Source organism: Mauremys reevesii, linkage group 17 (assembly GCF_016161935.1).
Source record: "Mauremys reevesii isolate NIE-2019 linkage group 17, ASM1616193v1, whole genome shotgun sequence".
Taxonomy (NCBI): domain Eukaryota; kingdom Metazoa; phylum Chordata; order Testudines; family Geoemydidae; genus Mauremys; species Mauremys reevesii.
Genome location: NC_052639.1, coordinates 12,262,206 through 12,284,501, shown reverse-complemented (window position 1 = coordinate 12,284,501; position 22,296 = coordinate 12,262,206). Strand labels below are relative to the sequence as shown.

At 49.5% G+C, this 22,296-nt stretch overlaps 3 non-coding genes across 3 annotated transcripts; 2 read left to right on the top strand and 1 right to left on the bottom strand.

The window, feature by feature from the left end:
* Positions 1–16,759: 16,759 nt before the first annotated feature.
* Positions 16,760–16,841, bottom strand: TRNAS-CGA. Its single transcript has one exon. It is a non-coding gene; the product is annotated as a tRNA-Ser (tRNA).
* Positions 16,842–20,303: 3,462 nt separating this feature from the next.
* On the top strand, positions 20,304–20,385 carry TRNAS-GCU. Its single transcript has one exon. It is a non-coding gene; the product is annotated as a tRNA-Ser (tRNA).
* A 1,837-nt stretch (positions 20,386–22,222) lies between these two features.
* On the top strand, positions 22,223–22,296 carry TRNAT-UGU. The gene has a single exon. It is a non-coding gene; the product is annotated as a tRNA-Thr (tRNA).

The following is a 22,296-nucleotide window of genomic DNA, read 5'->3' as shown; positions in this document are numbered from 1 at the left end:
CACAGACAGCACTGGCTTCAGGTGGCAGAATTTGATTTCCTCCCTAGGTTTTGATGATTGGAATCCCTGGGGACATTGGGGTGTATCCTTTTTGGTTTATCTTTTCCTCTTTCCTCCTTCCTTTCTCCTCTTCTCTTGCTTCTTTTTTCCCTTTTCCAGCTTCCCTCCCTCTACCTAGGAGGGACGGGTCTGGAGTGCGGGCAGGGGAGGGGTATTGCTCTCATTGCGGGAGGTCCTCACCAAGAGGTGGGTCTGGGTCTGAGAGTGATCCCCTCTGATGGTGTCCTGGGCCGTCCTTTGGGACATCTGGTGAGACCCCTCAGCCTCCTGCCCCTCAGAGTCTCAGTGCTGATTGGCTGAGCAGGGGGCTATCGACACCAAGGAGACTCAGGTCAATTTGGTCTCTTTTCAAATCAGGCAAATAAGTCACAACCAATCCAATGTATGGAATTAATCTTGCTGCTTCTCTCCATTAATTGTCTCTTGGCAGGTCATGATTTTCAGTAATGTCCTAGGTCTTCTAAAATACTTGCTGAATAATTACTATGAACCACTGTTGGTCTCTAGCTCACTTGAGGGCACTTTATTCTGATCACTCAATGTGTGAAATTCAAGATGTGAGAGAGAGGCTGAAAGTCAGGAGCAGTGTTTCCTCTAATTTGTTATGTCCATGTGTGGAATGAATTTTGTTTTGGGCACAAATATGGAGGTGAGGTGTGACACATCACCTGCATATTGCGCTCCTTACAAAATTCATTCTGCACATGGATGGTGTGTGGCAGGGGTGAGGCTGAAAGGTTTGTAGTGTGGGAGGCTCAGGGGGTTGGGGCGCAGTGATGTGAGGGCTCCGGCTGGGGTGCAGGCTCTGGAGTGGGGCTGGGAATGAGGGTCTCAGCATTGGAGCAGAGGGTAGGGCGCAGGGGTGAGGGCTCTGGGGTGGGGCTGGGAATGAGGAGATTGGGGAGCAGGTTGCCCCAGGGAGAAAGAACTGCCCCCTCCAGCCCTCTCTCCCCACAGCAGCTCAGGGCCAGATGAGAGGGCTCCTGTCTCCAAGCCACAGCAGCGCTGGTGGGGCTGGGTTGGGACTGAGGAGGCGACAGGATTTATTTTCCGAAGTCAAAAGGAGGAAGGGATGGAGTTATGCTTCAGTTTTTACCTCATAACCTTATTCCTGTCTAACCTACAGGACACTATGGGAATAAGACACTATGTCATGTGGTGACATCACAAGAGCAGAGGATGTGAGAACTACAGCAACTGAGAGGGTGGGGATTTAGAGTCGGATTGTTTCAAATGCCGCATTTGTGGGCTGACATTTAACAGCAACGCTTAGCTAACACAATGGAGAAAGGAATTCTCTGCTAAAGATTCAACCTGCCCCTTTGGCCAACTCCACCCCTTCCCTGACCGGAGTGTGCTCAGAACACCTCTCCCGCCAGCCTCCCCCACACACACAAGCCCACAGCTGGGCACCCAGCACAAAGCAAGGGAGGGGTTGCTTGGCTTGTTTTACTTTTTACTTTTCAAAAGGCTTTTTAAAAAGCATTTTCTGCCCCTGTTCCCCATGGTGAGGAAGCAGATGGTTAGTTAAACAAAAGTTAAACAAAAGTTAAAAGGTAGAGTGACTAAAATGAAATCCCTGCAAGTTGCATGGGCCCTTTTTAAAGACACCATAATAGAGGCCCAACTTCAATGTATACCCCAAATTAAGAAACACAGTAAAAGAACTAAAAAAGAGCCATCGTGGCTTAACAACCATGTAAAAGAAGCAGTGAGAGATAAAAAGACTTCCTTTAAAAAGTGGAAGTCAAATCCTAGTGAGGCAAATAGAAAGGAGCATAAACACTGCCAACTTAAGTGCAAGAGTGTAATAAGAAAAGCCAAAGAGGAGTTTGAAGAACGGCTAGCCAAAAACTCCAAAGGTAATCACAAAATGTTTTTTAAGTACATTAGAAGCAGGAAGCCTGCTAAACAACCAGTGGGGCCCCTTGACGATCAAAATACAAAAGGAGCGCTTAAAGACAATAAAGTCATTGCGGAGAAACTAAATGAATTCTTTGCTTCAGTCTTCACGGCTGAGGATGTCAGGGAGATTCCCAAACCTGAGCTGGCTTTTGTAGGTGACAAATCTGAGGAACTGTCACAGATTGAAGTGTCACTAGAGGAGGTTTTGGAATTAATTGATAAACTCAACATTAACAAGTCACCGGGACCAGATGGCATTCACCCAAGAGTTCTGAAAGAACTCAAATGTGAAGTTGCGGAACTATTAACTAAGGTTTGTAACCTGTCCTTTAAATCGGCTTCGGTACCCAATGATTGGAAGTTAGCTAATGTAACGCCAATATTTAAAAAGGGCTCTAGAGGTGATCCTGGCAATTACAGACCGGTAAGTCTAACGTCGGTACGGGGCAAATTAGTTGAAACAATAGTTAAGAATAAAATTGTCAGACACATAGAAAAACATAAATTCGTGTGCAGTAGACAAAAGGGTTTCTGTAAAGGAAATCGTGTCTTACTAATCTATTAGAGTTCTTTGAAGGGGTCAACAAACATGTGGACAAGGGGGATCCGGTGGACATAGTGTACTTGGATTTCCTGAAAGCCTTTGACGAGGTCCCTCACCAAAGGCTCTTACGTAAATTAAGTTGTCATGGGATAAAAGGGAAGGTCCTTTCATGGATTGAGAACTGGTTAAAAGACAGGGAACAAAGGGTAGGAATTAATGGTAAATTCTCAGAATGGAGAGGGGTAACTAGTGGTGTTCCCCAAAGGTCAGTCCTAGGACCAATCCTATTCAATTTATTCATAAATGATCTGGAGAAAGGGGTAAACAGTGAGGTGGCAAAGTTTACAGATGATACTAAACTACTCAAGATAGTTAAGGAGATTGTGAAGAACTTCAAAAAGCTTTCACAAAACTAAGTGATTGGGCAACAAAATGGCAAATGAAATTTAATGTGGATAAATAATGCACATTGGGAAAAATAACCCCAAATATACATACAATATGATGGGGGCTAATTTAGCTACAACACGTCAGGAAAAAGATCTTGGAGTCATTGTGGATAGTTGTCTGAAGATGTCCACGCAGTGTGCAAAGGTGATCAAAAAAGCAAACAGGATGTTAGGAATCGTTAAAAAGGGGATAGAGAACAAGACGGAGAATATAGTATTGCCCTTATATAAATCCATGGTACGCCCACATCTCGAAAACTGTGTACAGATGTGGTCTCCTCACCTCAAAAAAGATATTCTAGCACTAGAAAAGGTTCAAAAAAAGGGCAACTAATATGATTAGGGGTTTGGAGAGGGTCCCATACGAGGAAAGATTAAAGAGGCTAGGACTCTTCAGCTTGGAAAAGAGGAGACTAAGGGGGGATATGACAGAGGTATATAAAGTCATGAGTGACATTGAGAAAGTGGATAAGGAAAAGTTATTTACTTATTCCCATACCTTACTCCTTACCTGAGGAGGTTGTGAAGGCTAGGACTATAACAATGTTTAAAAGGGAACTGGATAAATTCATGGTGGCTAAGTCCATAAATGGCTATTAGCGAGAATGGGTAAGAATGGTGTCCCTAGCCTCTGTTTGTCAGAGGATGGAGATGGATGGCAGGAGGAAGATCACTTGATCATTGCCTGTTAGGTTCACTCCCTCTGGGGCACCTGGCATTGGCCACTGTCGGTAGACAGATACTGGGCTAGATGGACCTTTGGTCTGACCCGGTACGGCCTTTCTTATGTTCTTATGTTTTCCATTGCCCAGGAGACCCAGCCAGGGACTGATGTACTGGAGATATGTTGGGAAAAGGAACTGTCTGAATTGCCAAGGCAGGAAGCCAACAATCTACAGCAACATCATTAATCACAAACTCACTCTAAGCATGCTCCAGCCAGAAGGGAAATGGGCAGGAATTCTTGCTGTTCAGCCATGGCCACACATACAGAGATGCACAGCAGTGAGGGTGCTGAGCAAGCTGGTCTGAGCGAACAATTGGAAATGATCCTTCCGTTAGAACAGAACCAGAGTGTAGAAAGGCCCCTGTGTTAAGTGGTTGAGGCTGAGGCCTTAGGAAGCTGGCCTACGATACCATAGGGATCTTTCTGTGGAGGTTTGATTCTTGCCAGCAAGGGGAAGCTGGTGTGTGGTGTCTTTGTGGCTGCACTTTCAGTGATGCAGGTTTCTCTATCCCATTGTTCCTGGGTCATCCTACTAGATTGCCAGCTGCTTTTCAGCTGCAGTGTGGAGACTGTTTTTGTGTGTGGAGAGACAGTGTGTGTGTGTGTTGGGGAAGACTGAGTGTGTTGAGGTAGGTAGGAGCGGATCATTATTATCCCTACTTGAAAGAGGGAGACGCTCAGGCTGAGAAAGGAGAATTGACTTGTCTTAGGTCACAAAGCCAGTCAATGGCTGAATTGGGAATAGGACCCCCAGAGCCCTGATTTTCAAATTAACCGTCGGATCTTGAATTTCATACATTGAATGACCTCAATAAAGTGCTCTTAGATGAGCTCCAGTCCAACAAGTGTGCACAGTAATTATTCAGCCAGTATTTGAGGAGAACTGAAATGTTAGAGAGAATCATGAACTGCTCAGAGACCACTAATGCAGAGAAGCAGCAAAATTTGTCAAACATATAACTGGTTATGACTTATTTACTTGGTCTTAAAAGAGAACAACAAGGACCTGAGTCTCCTCCCTGTCAATAACCCCCTGTTCAGGCAATCAGGGTAGAGACTGAGGAGGGGAGGCTGAGGGGTCTCACCAGAGAGCTAAAAGGATGGCCCAGGTCACTGGCGGGAATCACTGCCCCAGCACTACTGCAGCTCCACAGTTTTGGGTGGACCTCCCACAGTGAGAGCTGCCGAGCACTCTCCCGCAACACACACACACACACACACAGACACACACACACACACCCCTCCTGGTATTGGGAGGGGAACAGGAGAAAGGACAAAAGAAGCAAGAGAGGAAGAGAAAGGGGGGGGGAATGGAGGAAAATTTGAAACAAAAAGGACAAATCCTAATGTCCCCAGTGATTCTAAGGGACAAAATCCCAGGTGTGGAATAAAATTCTGCATCCTTAAGATCATGTTTTCCATGAATTCAACTGTCACCAGAATGATCAGACCGAACAGTTTCAAACCTCGTGGAGGCTCTAACCCTCTAAACAGGGACATCTGTTTTCTAGTAAAATCACTAAAAGGAAGGAGAAAACTCAAAAGAGGTTCCTCCTGGCGCTCACGTCCGTGAACCCGAATACTCTCAGTCCTCAAAGAGAGACCTGGAGAAGGAGACTTGCTGAAGAAAAACCACAGGGTCTCTGAGGTTTCCCTGGCCCCTCGCCCCTGTCCTGCCTGGCTGATGTCAGCATCTCTCTGTGAGGTCACCACCTCCCCACCACCTTTGGCCAATAGTCTGAGGTCCTGCAAAAGGCCTTTGTGATGTCACTGCCACACCCCTCCCTTGCTGTGCTAATGTCCTGCCTCTGGCCAGGCACTTTGGAGGTTTGAGCTACTCCCTGTGGATCACCCCACTCAAGGAGCATTCGTTCTAGGAAGCAAGCCAGCTAGACAGTAAAACATCAGACGCTGCTCCCAATGCTACACTTAGTTTTTCAAAAATTAGTTGACTTTATGGCCAGAAGAGACCATTAGAGCATCTAATCTGACCCCTGCATATCACAGGCCTCCTGTATGACACAAGAGCTACTTTTGGGGTAAACACATTCCAGAAAGGCATCTAGTCTTCATGAAATGATGTCACGAGATGGAGAATGCACCAATTTCCTTGGTAGCCTGTTCCTGTGGTGAATCATCCTCACTGTTGAATATTTGTGCCTTAATTGTAATATGAATTTGTCTCTTTTCACCTTCCCTCCATTGGGTTTTTTAATGCCTTTCTCTGCTACATTAAAGAGCCCTTTAATAGCCAATCTTTCCTCTCCAGTAAGGCACTTCAACATTTCAATGAAGTCACCTTTCAATCTTTTTTTGATAAGCTAAACTGGTTGAGCTCTTTCAATAGCTCACTAGAAGGCATTTTTCTCCAGCCCTCAGAACATTTGGTGGCTCTTTGCTGCCTCAACTCCAATTTCACACCATCTTTTTCAAATGAGGACACCAAAACTGGAGGCAGTATTCCAGTATCAGTCTCACTGATACCATGTCACCTCCTGTGACGTTCTTGACATAATCTGTAACTGTATAGATCACCGTTGCCACCACTGTTCTATATTTGCAGCCAATATTGTATAAAGGTGGTCACATAAAGGGTCTATGGAGAGGTTATGATTGGCTGATTATAATGATGCTATCTCTAGATATGTATCATTTTTGTAGTTGACATTATGAATATTGGCTCTATGCTGCCTGTATTTCCAACTTGTGCTATGCTTCTGGGGAACACCCCAGCCAGACAAATTGGTGTCAGCTCTGCCTAGCCTGCTTGATGGCCCATTAAGGACCATCAGCTATACAATTGACCCATTTAGAGAAGGCAGATATGCCTTGTGGCTCAGCAAGGTGTGCAGGGACCTGCCTATGGACAGAACTCTAAGGTTTTTCGATGTCACGTGCTGGATAGAGTGTCCTTGGGACAAAGAAAGCAAAGACCACATGGCAAGAGACTATAAAAGACTGATGCCTCATCTCCATCTTGTCTTCAGTCCTGCTTCCTACCTCTGGAGGGACTTTGCTACAAACTGAAGCTCTGTACAAAGGACTGAATGGCCCATCCCAGTTGTGGATGTACTCCAGAGACTTGATTTGAACCTGCAGTTTATTCCATCACTGCTACAAGCCTGAACCAAGAACAAATTACAGCATGGTTTTATGAAAGGTAGATCGTGCCAAACCAACCTGATCTCCTTCTTTGAGAAAGTAACAGATTTTTTAGACAAGGGAAATGCGGTGGATCTAATATATCTTGATTTCAGTAAGGCGTTTGATACGGTACTGCATGGGGAATTACTGGTTAAATTGGAAAAGATTGGTATCGAAATGAAAATCCAGAGGTGGATAAGGAGCTGGTTAAAGGGGAGACTTAAGAGGGTCGTATTGAAGGGTGAACTGTCGGGTTGGAGGGAGGTTACCAGTGGAGTTCCTCAAGGTTCGGTTTTGGGTCCGATTTTATTCAATCTATTTATCGCTGACCTCAGAACCAAAAGTAGGAGTGGGCTGATAAAGTTTGCGGATGACACAAAGTTGGGAGGTATTGCCAATTCGGAAAAGGATCGGGATATCCTCCAGGGAGATTTGGATGACCTTGTAAACTGGAGTATTAGTAACAGGATGAAATTCAATAGTGAGAAGTGTAAGGTTATGCATTTAGGGATGACTAACAAGAACTTTAGTTATAAGCTGGGGACGCACCAGTTGGAAGTAACGGAGGAGGAGAAGGACCTAGGAGTCCTGGTTGATCATAGGATGACTATGAGTAGGCAATGTGATGTGGCCATTAAAAAAGCTAATGCGGTCTTGGGATGCATTAGGCGAGGTATTTCTAGTTGAGATAAGGAGGTGCTAGTCCCGTTATATAAGGCGTTGGTGAGACCTCATTTGGAGTATTGTGTGCAGTTTTGATCTCCCATGTTTAAGAAGGATGAATTCAAACTGGAACGGGTACAAAGAAGGGCCACTAGAATGATCCGAGGAATGGAAAGCCTGTGGTACAAAAGGAGACTTGAGGAGCTCGGTTGATTTTCCTTAACCAAAAGAAGGATAAGAGGAGATATGATTGCACTCTTTAAATATATCAGAGGGATAAATACCAGGGAAGGAGAGGAATTATTTCAACTCAGTGCTAATGTGGACACGAGGACAAACGGATATAAATTGTCAGTCAGGAAATTTAGGCTTGAAATTAGACGAAGGTTTCTAACCATCAGAGGAGTGCAATTCTGGAACAGCCTGCCGAAGGAAACAGTGGGGGCGAAGGACCTCCATGACTTTAAGATTAAGCTAGATAAGTTTATGGAGGAGATGGTATGATAGGATAACGGGCTTAGTCAATAGGTCAATTAAGTGACACGCTGGTAATTAGTACAATGGGTCAATGATAGGATATTGTTAGCCTTTTTCCAGAGGGTATGGCTGGAGAGTCTTGCCCGCATGCTCGGGGTTGACCTGACCGCCATATTTGGGGTCAGGAAGGAATTTTCCTCCAGGGTAGATTGGCAGTGGCCCTGGAGGTTTTTCGCCTTCCTCCGAAGCATGGGGCAGGGGTCGCTTGCTTAAGGAGTGGGTGGATCGGCTTATGTGGCCTGCATCTTGCAGGAGGTCAGACTAGATGATCATAATGGTCCCTTCTGATCTTGAATTCTATGATTCTATGTTTCTATGAACTTTGCCAAAGTACAAGTTTTGCCGAGGGCACCCTTTCCCCTAACGCTGGTCCTTGGTAACATTTCTTGATGGGGGGGGGAGAGACGAGGCGTTTTCTCTCTGTTTCTTTCCTCTCCATTTTCTGCTCCTTCCTTCAATTCCAGAAACCTCCCTTGTGTTTCAGACTGTGCGGTGACACCCTCCCCACCCCAGGACTATGGAGCCTTTGGAGCAGAAAGATCCTAGGAGCTAAGGATGAAGCCAGGGGTGAGTAGCTGGCAGGAAGGAGTCCTAGCAACTCTTCTGGGAGTGCAGGGGAGGAATGACTCCCCCTTCTCTACATTCTCCCCATGGGGCTCTAGGGAGCAGGCAAGGTTGTGTGATGAATTCCATCCAACATTCCCCTTTGATCCAAGCCGAGAGATATCTCAGCTATGCACGATCCCCTTGGCAGCACCAAACAAGGGATGTTTCCCACTGCCCAGGAGACTCAGCCAGGGACTGATGTGCTGGAGATATGTTGGGAAAAGGGACTGTCTGAATTGCCAAGGCAGGAAGCAAACAATCTACAGCAACATCATTAACCACAAACCATGCTCCAGCCAGAAGGGAAATGGGCAGGAATTCTTGCTGTTCAGCCATGGCCACACATCCAGAGCTGCACAGCAGTGAGGGTGCTGGGCAAGCGGGTCTGAGCGAACAATTGGAAATGATCCTTCAGTGAGAACAGAACCAGAGTGTAGACAGGCCCAGTGTTAAGTGGTTGAGGCTGAGGCTTTAGGAAGCTGGCCTACAATACCATATGGATCTTTCTGTGGAGGTTTGATTCTTGCCAGCTAGGGGAAGCTGGTGTGTGGTGTCTTTGTGGCTGCACTTTCAGTGATGCAGGTTTCTCTATCCCATTGATCCAGGGTCATCCTACTAGATTGCCAGCTGCTTTTCAGCTGCAGTGTGGAGACTGTGTGGGGAGAGACAGTGTGTGTGTTGGGGAAGAGTGAGTGTGTTGTGGTAGGTAGGAGCGGATCATTATTATCCCTACTTGAAAGAGGGAGACGCTCAGGCTGAGAAAGGAGAACTGACTTGTCTTAGGTCACACAGCCAGTCAATGGCTGAATTGGGAATAGGACCCCAGAGCCCTGATTTTCATATTAACCATCAGATCTTGAATTTCATACATTGAATGACCTCAATAAAGTGCTCTCAGATGAGCTCCAGAGGAACAAGTATGCACAGTAATTATTCAGCCAGTATTTTAGGAGAACTGCAATGTTAGAGAGAATCATGAACTGCTCAGAGACAATTAATGCAGAGAAGCAGCAAAATCCATCAAACATATAAGTGGTTATGGCTTATTTACTTGGTCTTAAAAGAGAACAAAAAGGCCTTGAGTCTCCTCCCTGTCAATAACCCCCTGCTCAGCCAATCAGGGTAGAGACTGAGGATGGGAGGCTGAGGGGTCTCACCAGAGAGCTGAAAGGATGGCCCAGGTCACTGGCGGGGATCACTGCCCCAGCACTACTGCAGCTCCACAGTTTTGGGTGGACCTCCCACAGTGAGAGCTGCCGAGCACTCCCCCGCAACACACACACACACACACACACACACACACACCTCCTGGTGTTGGGAGGGGAACAGGAGAAAGGACAAAAGAAGCAAGAGAGGAAGAGAAAGGAGGAAGGGATGGATGGAGGAAAAGTTGAAACTAAAAGGACAAACCCTAATGTCCCCAGTGATTCTAAGGGACAAAATCCCAGGTGTGGAATAAAATTCTGCCTCCTTAAGATCATGCTTTCCATGAATTCAACTGTCACCAGAATGATCAGACCGAACAGTTTCAAACCTCGAGGAGGCTCTAACCCTCTAAACAGGGACATCTGTTTTCTAGTAAAATCACTAAAAGGGAAGGAGAAAACTCAAAAGAGGTTCCTCCTGGTGCTCACGTCCGTGAACCCGAATACTCTCAGTCCTCAAAGAGAGACCTGGAGAGGGAGACTTGCTGAAGCAAAGCCACAGGGTCTCTGAGGTTTCCCTGGCCCCTTGCCCCTGTCCTGCCTGGCTGATGTCAGCATCTCTCTGTGAGGTCACCACCTCCCCACCACCTTTGGCCAATAGTCTGAGGTCCTGCAAAGGACTTTGTGATGTCACTGCCACACCCCTCCCTTGCTGTGCTAATGTCCTGCCCCTGGCCAGGCACTTTGGAGGTTTGAGCTACTCCCTGTGGATCACCCCACTCAAGGAGCGTTCGTTCTAGGAAGCAAGCCAGCTAGACAGTAAAACATCAGACGCTGCTCCCAATGCTACACTTAGTTTTTCAGAAATTAGTTGACTTTATGGCCAGAAGAGACCATTAGAGCATGTAATCTGACCCCTGCATATCACAGGCCTCCTGTATGACACAAGAGCTACTTTGGGGGTAAAAACATTCCAGAAAGGCATCTAGTCTTCATGAAATGACGTCACGAGATGGAGAATGCACCAATTTCCTTGGTAGCTTGTTCCTGTGGTGAATGATCCTCACTGTTGAATATTTGTGCCTTAATTGTAATATGAATTTGTCTCTTTTCACCTTCCAGCCATTGGGTTTTTTAATGCCTTTCTCTGCTACATTAAAGAGCCCTTTAATAGCCAATCTTTTCTCTCCATTAAGGCACTTCAACGTTTCAATGAAGTCACCTTTCAATCTTCTTTTGAGAAGCTAAACAGGTTGAGCTCTTTCAATAGCTCACTAGAAGGCATTTTTCTCCAGCCCTCAGAATATTTGGTGGCTCTTTGCTGCCTCAACTCCAATTTCACACCATCTTTTTCAAATGAGGACACCAAAACTGGAGGCAGTATTCCAGTATCAGTCTCACTGATACCATGTCACCTCCTGTGACGTTATTGACATAATCTGTAACTGTATAGATCACCGTTGCCACCACTGTTCTATATTTGCAGCCAATATTGTATAAAGGTGGTCACATAAAGGGTCTATGGAGAGGTGATGATTGGCTGATTATAATGATGCTATCTCTAGATATGTATCATTTTTGTAGTTGACATTATGAATATTGGCTCTATGCTGCCTGTATTTCCAACTTCTGCTATGCTTCTGGGGAACAGCCCAGCCAGACAAATTGGTGTCAGCTCTGCCTAGCCTGCTTGATGGCCCATTAAGGACCATCAGCTATACAATTGACCCATTGAGAGAAGGCAGATATGCCTTGTGGCTCAGCAAGGTGTGCAGGGACCTGCCTATGGACAGAACTCTAAGGTTTTTCTATGTCGCGTGCTGGATAGAGTGTCCTTGGGACAAAGAAAGCAAAGACTCAACAGCGAGGCCACACTAGCAGCTCTTGCAAATGCCACAGAGAGCAGTGCACTGTGGTAGCTATCCCAGTGTGCAAGTGGCTGCAATGTGCTTTTCAAATGGGGGGCGGGGGTGGAGTGTGTATGTGGGGGCAGAGACAGTGTGTTTTGGGGGTCTGAGAGTGTGTCAGCATGCTGTCTTGTGTGTTCGGACAGCAGCAGACCACCCCTCCCCCACCTCTCTCTCTCACACACACACCCTGCATCATCGGCAGCAGCATTCCCCAGTAATGGTTGCTTTGTCCCGGAGCAGATAAGCAGCCGGCTGTCGGAAACAGAGCTTTGAAAGGGAATATCCGCATGCCGATTTCAAAACAATGACCACAGTGGGCACTTGACTTCAGGGGATTATGGGACGTTTTCAGAGGCCAGTCACAGTGCAGTAATACAACACGTCGTCACACTCACACCTGGGCATTTCAGCCGAGGCAAAGTGAACTTTATGCTTCTCATGGAGGTGGATTACCAGGAGCGCTCCAGCTGCAGAGCCCAGGTGCTCCATGTGCCTTGCAGTGTGGACACCTCAGGAGTTAGGGCACCCGGGCTGCTTTAATGCGCTCAAACTTGCAAGTGTAGCCAAGCCCCTAGACTTGCGACCTGACACCCAGGGTTATAAGACAGACATAGTGACCCCCTTACTGGCCTTGGGGAACCCCAAACCCTTGTTACTAAGGGCACTGAGGAGTCTCTGTCCCTTAATAACTTCTGGGAGCTCCCCAGCAGGCTGCGGGCGTCAGCCGCCTCCTGCCTCACAGGTTAGACTCTTGGTGCTGTGCCAGCCGCCCCCTCGCTTGCAGGCCCAGTGTGAGAAGCAGGAGGCCTGGTGCTGGCAGAAGAGGGTTTTGATTGATCCACCTCTGTGTGCTGGGCACAGGACGCTTCCACTGTGTCACTCTGCTGGCTTTTCTTCAGCAGCGCCTAGCGGCCCTGGCTCCAGGCTAGCGCCTGGTGAGCTCTGGCACTGGCAGGAAGCGCTGCAGGGTGCTGGGCAGCGGCCCTGGCAAACCAGCTGCTGGTAGGTGTCTCTGTGGTATCATGGGTCAGTGAGTTCAGCTGTTAATGGAAAGGAGGGGGGGTTATGCTCCCCCAGGGATGCCACTGAAGGCTCCTCATGGGCTCCTCAAGGTCTGCTGGGAGCTGTGATGTCCCCCTTTTGCCGCCTCGAAGGCTCCCTCCTGGACACAGTGGATTCACCTGCTGCCTACAAGAGTGTCGGGGCCGCGCTGCAAAAGCGCATCTCCCAGCAGCCGTGCCGGAGGCTCAGGTTTAATCCTCAAGGCCGAGTGCAAAACCTTCAGCCGGGAACATTTCGCTCCCTTCCCGCCTCCGCCCAAGCGGCAAGGGAGAAGCGGAGGAGACAGGCCGGCTCGAAGACGCCTCCCTCCCACTTCCCTGTACGCTGTGCAAAGCTCTTGGCCTGCCTCATGCCTCGTCAGGAAAGCGCGGCCATGCGGCCCAAGCCTGAGCCACGTCCGCAGCCTGGCCCGCCCCGGCCGCGCAGAGCCACGCGAGTCAATGGCAGGTCGAGTCGGGAGCCTCGGCTCTTTCCCCTGACAGCCACACACACAGCGCTGCCTAGCGCCCCCAGAGCCTCCCTCGTGTTCTCCCGCAGCAGCCGCCTGCCGGGTGGTGGGAAAAGGGGACCAGGAAGCACTGCAGCCTCATTCCAGGACAGGAGGCCCTCGCCATGCCCAGGCCTGCCTCTTGCCTTCAGCCCAGGCAGCCAGAGGTGCCAGGAGCTCCTGGCAGGCCGCCTCACCCAGGAAATAAGGAAAAGGGGATGAATAAAGAAGTCAGGAAATAACAAGGAAATGAAGCAACAAAGAATCCTGTGGCACCTTATAGACTAACAGACGTTTTGCAGCATGAGCTTTCGTGGGTGAATACCCACTTCTTCGGATGCAAGAATAACTCTGAGCGGTATCCGAAGAAGTGAGTATTCACCCACGAAAGCTCATGCTGCAAAACGTCTGTTAGTCTATAAGGTGCCACAGGAGTCTTTGTTGCTTTTACAGATCCAGACTAACACGGCTCCCCTCTGATACAAGGAAATGAAGAGGTTTGTCGAACGGGTTTCTGCCCCATTTACCATCTTCTCAGCTACCGCTCAGAGTTAAAGACCTAGAGTCGACCTATCGGCATAAGTACAGATGGTTGGATGGGAATTAAAAGGAGCTGCTGTCACAAGTGTTAGGTGCCTGCAAGCAGCATGCAGAGCGTTTAAAAACACCGCAATTAGAGGCTCAGATGAAACGTTTGCCCTAAATCAGAAGCGACAATAGGACGACCAGCAGAACGCCACTCTAGGTACATGGCAGAGTAATGGAGGCCGTTAGAGGCAAAAAGTCATTCCTCAAAATTTGGAAATCAGATCCTAGTGAGGATAGTAGGAAGGTGCACAAACTCTAGCCTGTTAAGTGTCAAAGTGTAACAAGTCGGGCCAAGAAAGAATCTGAGAAGCAACGTGCTAAAGACACAAAAGCTAAGCATAAATCCGGTCAATGCGAGTCCTGGTCTGTCCCCGCAGAAAGGTGAACCCCCTCTGTGGCTGGAGTGAGCTCCTCTAAGCTGACCTGCGCCAGGTAGTGCTCATTGTAAAAATGTTTCCTCTGAAGGTTGGGAAAACGGGACCAGCGGTGCTCAGGCCGGCTGACACAATTAAAATCCCCCCCAACACCAAACATCATGCAGTACAGAGGAAGGGAGCCTTTGATCTTCCCTCTCATGCCTTAACTGGGGACCATACACACTAATATAGCAGTAACCAGTGCCACAGAGCACAAAGCCCACCAGTAATGCCCTCCCTGGTTGGAGCTCCACCACCTTCTGTACTAGCACCGCGAATGTGAAAAACAAGACTCCAGCCCCATCGTTCTTCCCTGGCCAGGAGGCCCTTCCTCCAATCACCCTCTGCCTATTGAGCTACCCTAGAGTTGTTAATGTGCATTTCCTGAACACCCACCATGGCCAAGTCCAGCTGCTCCAAGGCACTGAACATCAAGCGCCTCCTCCTGGGCCCCCAAATCCCTGCCACCTTCCACAGGGCCACTTTTACAGATTCCCCTTCCCTGGTACTGCCCTTGCTCAGCTGCACAGAGGAGCTTCCATCCCCAATCCCTGCCTGTCACTGCCCAGCAGCCCTCTGGCACCATTCCTGAGGGTCACCCTGCCTTGCTGTCTTCCTGCCATGTTGGGAAAGACAGATCCCATCTCTCCTTGTTAAAAGTCAGGTGGGCCAAGTAGGGGCAGAAGCCCATTCTATGTTTTCCTACTGCAGAGCCCAAGATCAGAGACTCACCATCAGTGCCACCCACAGGGGAGGCAAGTGGGGAAGTTTGTTCCAGGCCCCACAGGGGCCCCATGAGAATACAATGTTGCAACTTTTTTTAATGGAAGGGGCCCCCAAAATTGCTTTGCCCCACAGCAGCTCTGCTCACCTTGGGTGCAAGTACCACTGGGCTGCCAGAGAACAAGCTGCCCCCCTGTACAAAGAGAATAAAAGAACCTGTCAAAGGCTGGGATTGAACCAGGAACCTTTAGATCTTCAGTCTAACGCTCTCCCAACTAAGCTACTTTGGCAGCCATGGAGCAGTATTTTGGCCTGTTGCTTCTCTGCCCGGGATGTTTTTGCAGCAGTTGCACACAAACAGGACGTCATTGGGAGCGGCCCATGAAGACAAGACTCGCTTTTGCCTGCCTTGCTCAGCTTGACTTGCTGCCTCACCCCGTTCCTGCCCTAGTGCCCGGGTTGACCTGGTGGTGGAAGGGGACGGGGGGCCAGTGGTGTGGGGAGGAAGTTGAGCTGGACCCTGAGCTAGACTAGACCCTGGCAGTGAGAGTCTGGCCACCACTTGCCGCCCCACCCTGTTGTCCTGGCTTCCCCCACTGGGCGTCATTTCGGGAGGGAAGTGGGGCTTCTGCCTCCTCCCGATTTTCACACCGCAGAGGAGTGCGGACAGGAAAACGAACGGCTGCTCCACACCCCCACCGGAGGAACCCGGCGCCCTTAGCTGTGGGGAGTAAGAAGTGGCTGTTGGCTGACAGGGCCTGTCCCCGAGGAGCTGGAACAGCAGCTGCCGCCTCCCCCTCGGCTCCAGGCTGTGGGAATTGCTCATTGCCTGGCTGCATGGGCGGCTGCTGCTCCGTGCTCTGGAGAGCGTCTGTATTGCTCTGTCAACTCCCCATCTTCTCTGATCGAGTCTTGTATGGTCCCAAGTGCGCCCTGCGGCCTGGCAGCTGAGAGTCTGTGCAGACATCAGCCCCCCTGCCAGCCCCACAGGCAGCAGCAGTGCCAGCCCCCCAGCACCACAGGGGCACTCGATGCACTTCCTGAGGGGAAATGGCTCCTTGGCGTCCAGCTGCTAGAGTGAGAGCCAGGAGAGAGCAGTGTCTGGCTCACCTTGGGGGAGAGAAGAGACCTGGTGAGTGCGGATCTCCCTCAGCCCCCCCCACAAGGCTGGTCAGTTTTATTGTCACTGTGATAGTCAGTGCTTCCCTTCAGGGCCGGCCCTAGAGGGATCCGGGGTATGGGACAAATCCCCCCGTTCCTCCCCAGGCCCTGCCCCCCACTCCCCCCCTGCCCCCAAGCCCCCACCCCTGTCCCATCTCTTCCCGCCCTGCACCTTCCTGCCCCATTCCTCTCCCTCTCCCACTCTCCCTGCTCCTCCCCCCCCCAGCGCCTCCTGCACCCCACTGAACAGCTGATCACTGGCAAGTGTGAGGAGCTTGTCAGCAAGGCCTGTAGTGGGTGGGGGGGAGCTGGCTGCCAGTGGGTGCTGAGCACCTTTTTTTCTCTCTGTTGGTTCTGCAGCCCCGTAGCTCCCATGGAGTCGCTGACTCACATGCTAGAGAGAGGAGCAGAACCAGGGCTATGGCTGATCTATGGGGCACTAGGTGAGTGGCAGAGGCTTCAGGTGCTGAGAGTTTGCCCGACCCTCAGGTACACAGTGTGCGGGAGTGTCCCAGGCATCTCGATGAAAGGAGCAGAACAGAATTTACTTGGGGTGGGGAGAGAATTGAGAGTGTCTCAGGGGGTTGTACAGAGGTATTGCCCGGGTGAGAGACTGGCTAAAACACAGGCCTCGCTGTGAGCAGGATTTGAACCTGCGCAGGGGAACCCTATTGGATTTCGACTCCAACGCCTTAACCACTCGGCCATCACAGCTGTGAGCACAAAACTGCCCCAATGCCAGAGAAACTGGTAAAGAATCACAATGCCCAGGCGTGAAGTCATCTGAACTACAGGATTCCCACAGCAAACCTGGCTCCCAAAGCACAGGGGATTTGGGGTTTGTTCTGTTTGCTTAGCCAGGTGCCACAGGAGTCTTTGCTGCTTTTACAAATCCAGACTAACACGGCCCTCTGATACTCCTAGTGACACTCTCCAATGGATCCCCATCCTCCACCCACCTTGAGCTAGGTAGGAGCGGATCATCATTATCCCTACTTGAGAGAGGGAGAAGCTAAGGCTGAGAAAGGAGAATTGACTTGTCTTAGGTCACACAGCCAGCCAGTGGCAGAGTTGGGAATAGGACCCAAGAGCCCTGATTTTCAAACTAACCATCAGATCTTGAATTTCAAACACTGAATGACCTGAATAAAGTGCTCTCAGATGAGCTCCAGACCAACAACAGTGCACAGTAATTATTCAGCAAGTATTTGAGGAGAACTGCAATGTTAGAGAGAATCATGAACTGCTCAGAGACCATTAATGCAGCAAAGCAGCAAAATTTGTCAACATATAACAGGTTCTGACTTATTTCCTTGGTCTTAAAAGAGAACAACAAGGACCTGAGTCTCCTCCCTGTCAATAACCCCCTGCTCAGCCAATCAGGGTAGAGACTGAGGACGGGAGGCTGAGGGTTCTCACCAGAGAGCCCAAAGGATGGCCCAGGTCACTGGTGGGGATCACTGCCCGAGCACTATTTCAGCCCCACATTTTTGGGTGGACCTCCCACAGTGGGAGCTGCAGAGCACTCCCCCGCAACACACACACACACACACACACACACACACACACACACCGCTCCTGGTGTTGGGAGGGGAACAGGTGAAAGGACAAAAGAAGCAAGAGACAAAGAGAAAGGAGGAAGGGATGGATGGAGGAAAAGGTGAAACAGAAAGGACAAACCCTAATGTCCCCACTGATTCTATGGGACAAAATCCCAGGTGCGGAATAAAATTCTGCCTCCTTAAGTTTGTGTTTTCCATGCCTAGAATTCAACTGTCACCAGATGGATCAGACCGAACAGGTTTCAAACCTCAAGGAGGCTCTTACCTTCTAAACAGGGATGGCTGTTTTCTAGTAAAATCATGAAAAGGGAAGGAGAAAACTCAAAAGAGGTTCCTCCTGGCGCTCACGTGCCTGAACCCGAATACTCTCTCAGTCCTCAAAGAGAGACCTGGAGAAGGAGACTTGCTGAAGCAAAGCCACAGGGTCTCTGAGGTTTCCCTGGCCCCTCGCCCCTGTCCTGCCTGGCTGATGTCAGCATCTCTCTGTGAGGTCACCACCTCCCCACCACCTTTGACCAATAGCCTGAGGTCCTGCAAAAGGCCTTTGTGATGTCACTGCCACACCCCTCCCTTGCTGGGCTAATGTCCTGCCCCTGGCCAGGCACTTTGGAGGTTTGAGCTACTCCCTGTGGATCACCCCACTCAAGGAGCATTCGTTCTAGGCAGCAAGCCGGCTAGACAGGAAAACATCAGATGCTGCTCCCAATGCTACACTCAGCTTTTCAGAAATTAGTCGCCTTTATGGCCAGAAGAGACGATTAGAGCATCTAATCTGACCACTTGAGGATCACTTGAGCTGCAGTCAAGCACTCTACCGCTGAGCTATACCCCCACAATGACCTGAGTAGGGAATCGTGATTTTCAGGACTTTGAAGGACAAACCCTGATTCATCGAGCTCCTTTGCCATTCCCAGACCACAGGTGGTTTTAAAAATGGGGTTTGATTAAACTTCTTAAATGTGGCAAACACCACAGCTTGCACACCCACCGATATAGCTTCTCCCACTGACATAGCTGCCACCTCTTGGGAAGTGGATTAACTACACCCCCAGGAAAACTCTCTCCCCTCAGCATAGAGCAGTGGTTCTCAAGCTGTGGGGCAAGACCCCAAAGTGGGTCATAACCGTGTTTTAATGGGGTTGCCAGGGCTGGCGTTAGACTTGTTGGGGCCTGGGGCTGAAGCCAAATTTCTGAGCCCCACCACCCAGGGCTGAATCCTTCAAGCTCTGGTTTTGACCTCCCCTAACTGGGGCAGGGCTCAGGCTTTGTCTTCCTGCCTCTGCTCAGTGGGGAGGGGCCTGGTCCTCTTTCCAGGGCCATGGAGTAAGTTTTTTGGGCAGAAGGGGTTGCAGTGAAAGGAAGTTTGAGAAACGCTGGCATAGAGCCTCTGAATATGTCTAGACTTGGCTCCTGTGGCAGATCAGACACGGAAAGTACAGCCATGGAGACACCACACACCAGCCTTGCCTAACAGGCAAGAATCAAACCTCCACAGAAAGACGCCTGTTGCTTTTTAACCCATCTCCCTAAGCTCTCAGCCACCAACACTTAACAAAGGGGCTTTTCTACACGATGGTTCTGGTCTCACTGAAGGGTCATTTCCAATTGTTTGCTCAGACCAGCATTAGGGAAAATGGTGCCCTGGGCAAAGCTTGTACTTTGGCACTTCCCCATTGCCCCTGGACGGTCCCCACTCCCCCTTTACCGCTAGCTCCTGCACTCCCACGCCTTGCACCTCCTTCACCCCTAACTCCTGCCCCCTCCTGTGCCCCCTTTGCCCTTAACTCCCTGGGCCACCAGCCATTGCCCCTCTCCTGCAGCCCCTTCACATGGCTCCAGTGCTGGGGGCCTGCACTTGTTCTCCCTTTCCCTGGGCTTTGGCATCACTAGCCCCTGCTTAGCGAGTAGGGTTCAGTGGTTCCCAAAATGTGGGGCATGACTCCTAGGGGGACACAGAGGAACATGCATGGGGGCACCTCAGGGCCTGAGCCAGCCCCCATGGAGGGAGCAGCACTCAGCCCCACTCTGCCCCAGCTCTTCCCCAACCCCAACGTCAGCCTGGGGCTCTGGCTCCCAGCTCAGCCTCGACCCCCTTACCCCTGTCTGCACCCCTCTCCCCAGCAAGCAACAGCCCCACTCCCAGCCTCAGTTCTTGACTGCGGCTTCCAAGGGGCCACAGCCATGGCTAAGAGGGCACAGAGTGAAATGTTTGGGGACCACTGGTTTAGGGTGATGTTCTCAATCACTTCTATGAAGTCCAATAAAAGCTATTCCTCACCCACCCCTCCATCAGGACAGTCTAGGTATGTTCTGCTGCCCTTCAATCATGCAGGAAGGATAATAACATTTCATTCCATTGAATCCTAAAGTGATTTGTAACCCACCACCAGCCGAAACTGGTCATTTTGGGAAAGCGGCCCCATCATGCTGCATACCTAGGCAGAGTAGGTGTGTCTGTGCAAACACGCTCTGTTCCTGAAGTCTTTCCCCAGCTCCTCACTAGATGTGAGGGGGAGCTCATTCAGCCCCTGCTTCTGCGTAGTATTTAAAAACTCCTTATTGGCCCTAGCTCTGCTGGCCTTAGATTTCTCCTCCTGTCCCTTTTAACAGCTCAGATGAGGTGGCTGAGTGGTTAAGGTGATGGACTGCTAATCCATTGTGCTCTGCATGCATGGGTTCAAATCCCATCCTCATCGGATGCATTTAGTTTTCACCCTCCTTTGTAGACAACCATCTCCCTTTGGTACAATGACAGCTCAAACGATCTTGCTTCTTGCAAACAAAACCTTCTCAGAAACTCAGAACTCCCTTGCTTTAAATAAAATGTCTAAATCCCAGATTTCTTTAAAAAAGAAATTCTCTAGTGCTGTATTTCTTAGTTTTTATCTCAAGAGGTAACATCCTCATCTTCTCCCCAAAACACCCTGGGACCTGCCCAAATTATTAAAATACCCTCAACTCGAGCAAGGCCACAACAGTGAACCAGAGCTAGTATCTAGGCCAAGCTTTTCTGAAGGAGGCAACTCAAACATTTTCTCCCTGCTTCCCTTGGCCAAGTCTGACTGAGAAAACAAAATTCCCCAAACTGAAAATTTTCTGCTGAAAAACTAATACTAGTCTGTTTGGGGACTTTGGTTTGAAAGTATTATTGTTATTATTCTCTTCTGATTTCTGAGTCAGTTCAGTTCAGTCTTTTCCTCCAGGTGTGTTTCCAGCTGCTGAGTTGTGGGGAGAGAGGCCAGGTCATGATGTCTCTTCCCTCTTTCATAGTTTCCTCTGACTTGCTAGGAAGCTCCTTTGCTACGATGTGAGTCAATCAGTGTCCATTGTCGCTGTGCTATCTCGGAGAAGCCTGCATTGTACACGGTTCCTGGGATGGTCCTTGGGAGTGTGGATCCCTTCAATGGGCCAGCAGCGAGTCTGGCTCCTCCTTGTCGCACCTGAAAGTCTGGTGGGGGGCATTTCCCAACCTCATAACATATCTCAGTAACGCACACAGAGCAAAACTTCATAACTTCCCAACCAATGCGAGCACACACAATCCAACACGATATTAATGTTCAACAGATCAAGACTTTTGAAATGACACCTCACCAGGCAGACTTTGTACGAACCATCTCATCATTATATGAGAGTGGTGAATATGGGGCTTGCAGGGTGCTGCTCTGAGCACAGCGTGCCACACCTGGGCTTACATTGCAATGGAGACGTACCCTTAGAGTCCATCTCTCCTGGGATAAAGATGGCCCACACCTGACTCTCTGCCAATCCCCACTGGGCCCTGAGAAGTGTTGTTCGTGTTTGGATTCTATAAAGCAGAGGAGCAGATGAAGTTTTGCTCCCAAGGTGTGTGTGTGATTCTTTGGACAGGTCTACACTACAAAATTAGGTTGGTGTAATTACATGACTTAGGCTGGCAATGCAGTTCTATCAAGCTAATCCCGGTGTAGATAGCGGCTCAGCTGTCAGAACTTTCTGGAGCTATGAAAGGGGAGGTACCCAGCCTCTGTAGCAGGAATGCAGGGCAGGTGAGTTCACGGCAGGCATGGAGGGATACTGGTGGAGGCCAGTTATGGTGATATAATGACCAGCAGCATTTACACTGACATTTGTCACTTTAAGTTTGCTGCAAAAAGCACTAGGCCTCTCGTCGAGGTGGTTTTATTTTGTCACCAAAACAGGGCAATTTTGTCGCCAGACGTGGCATTGCAGTGTGTGCACCAGCCACAAGCTGCTGACCGAGGGAGCGTTGTGTGTTTTTCACGCATCTGAGCAATATAATGATGCTGAAGTAACCTTGTAGTGCAGACCTGGCCAAAGATTCTCTCTCTCTCTCTCTCTCTCTCTCTCTCTCACACACACACACACACACACACACACACACACACACACACACACACACACACACCTTGCAAGGAAAACGTCACCTGCTCCTCTGCTTTGCAGAATCCAAACACAAGCAAAGCTTGTCAGGCCCCAGTGGGGATGGCAGGGAGTCAGGTGTGGGCAGACACTGTGCTGTTGCCACAGGCAGGCACCATGGCTTAGCTGGCTAAAGCACCTGCCTTGTAAACAGGAAATCCTGGGTTCAATTCCCAGTGGTGCCT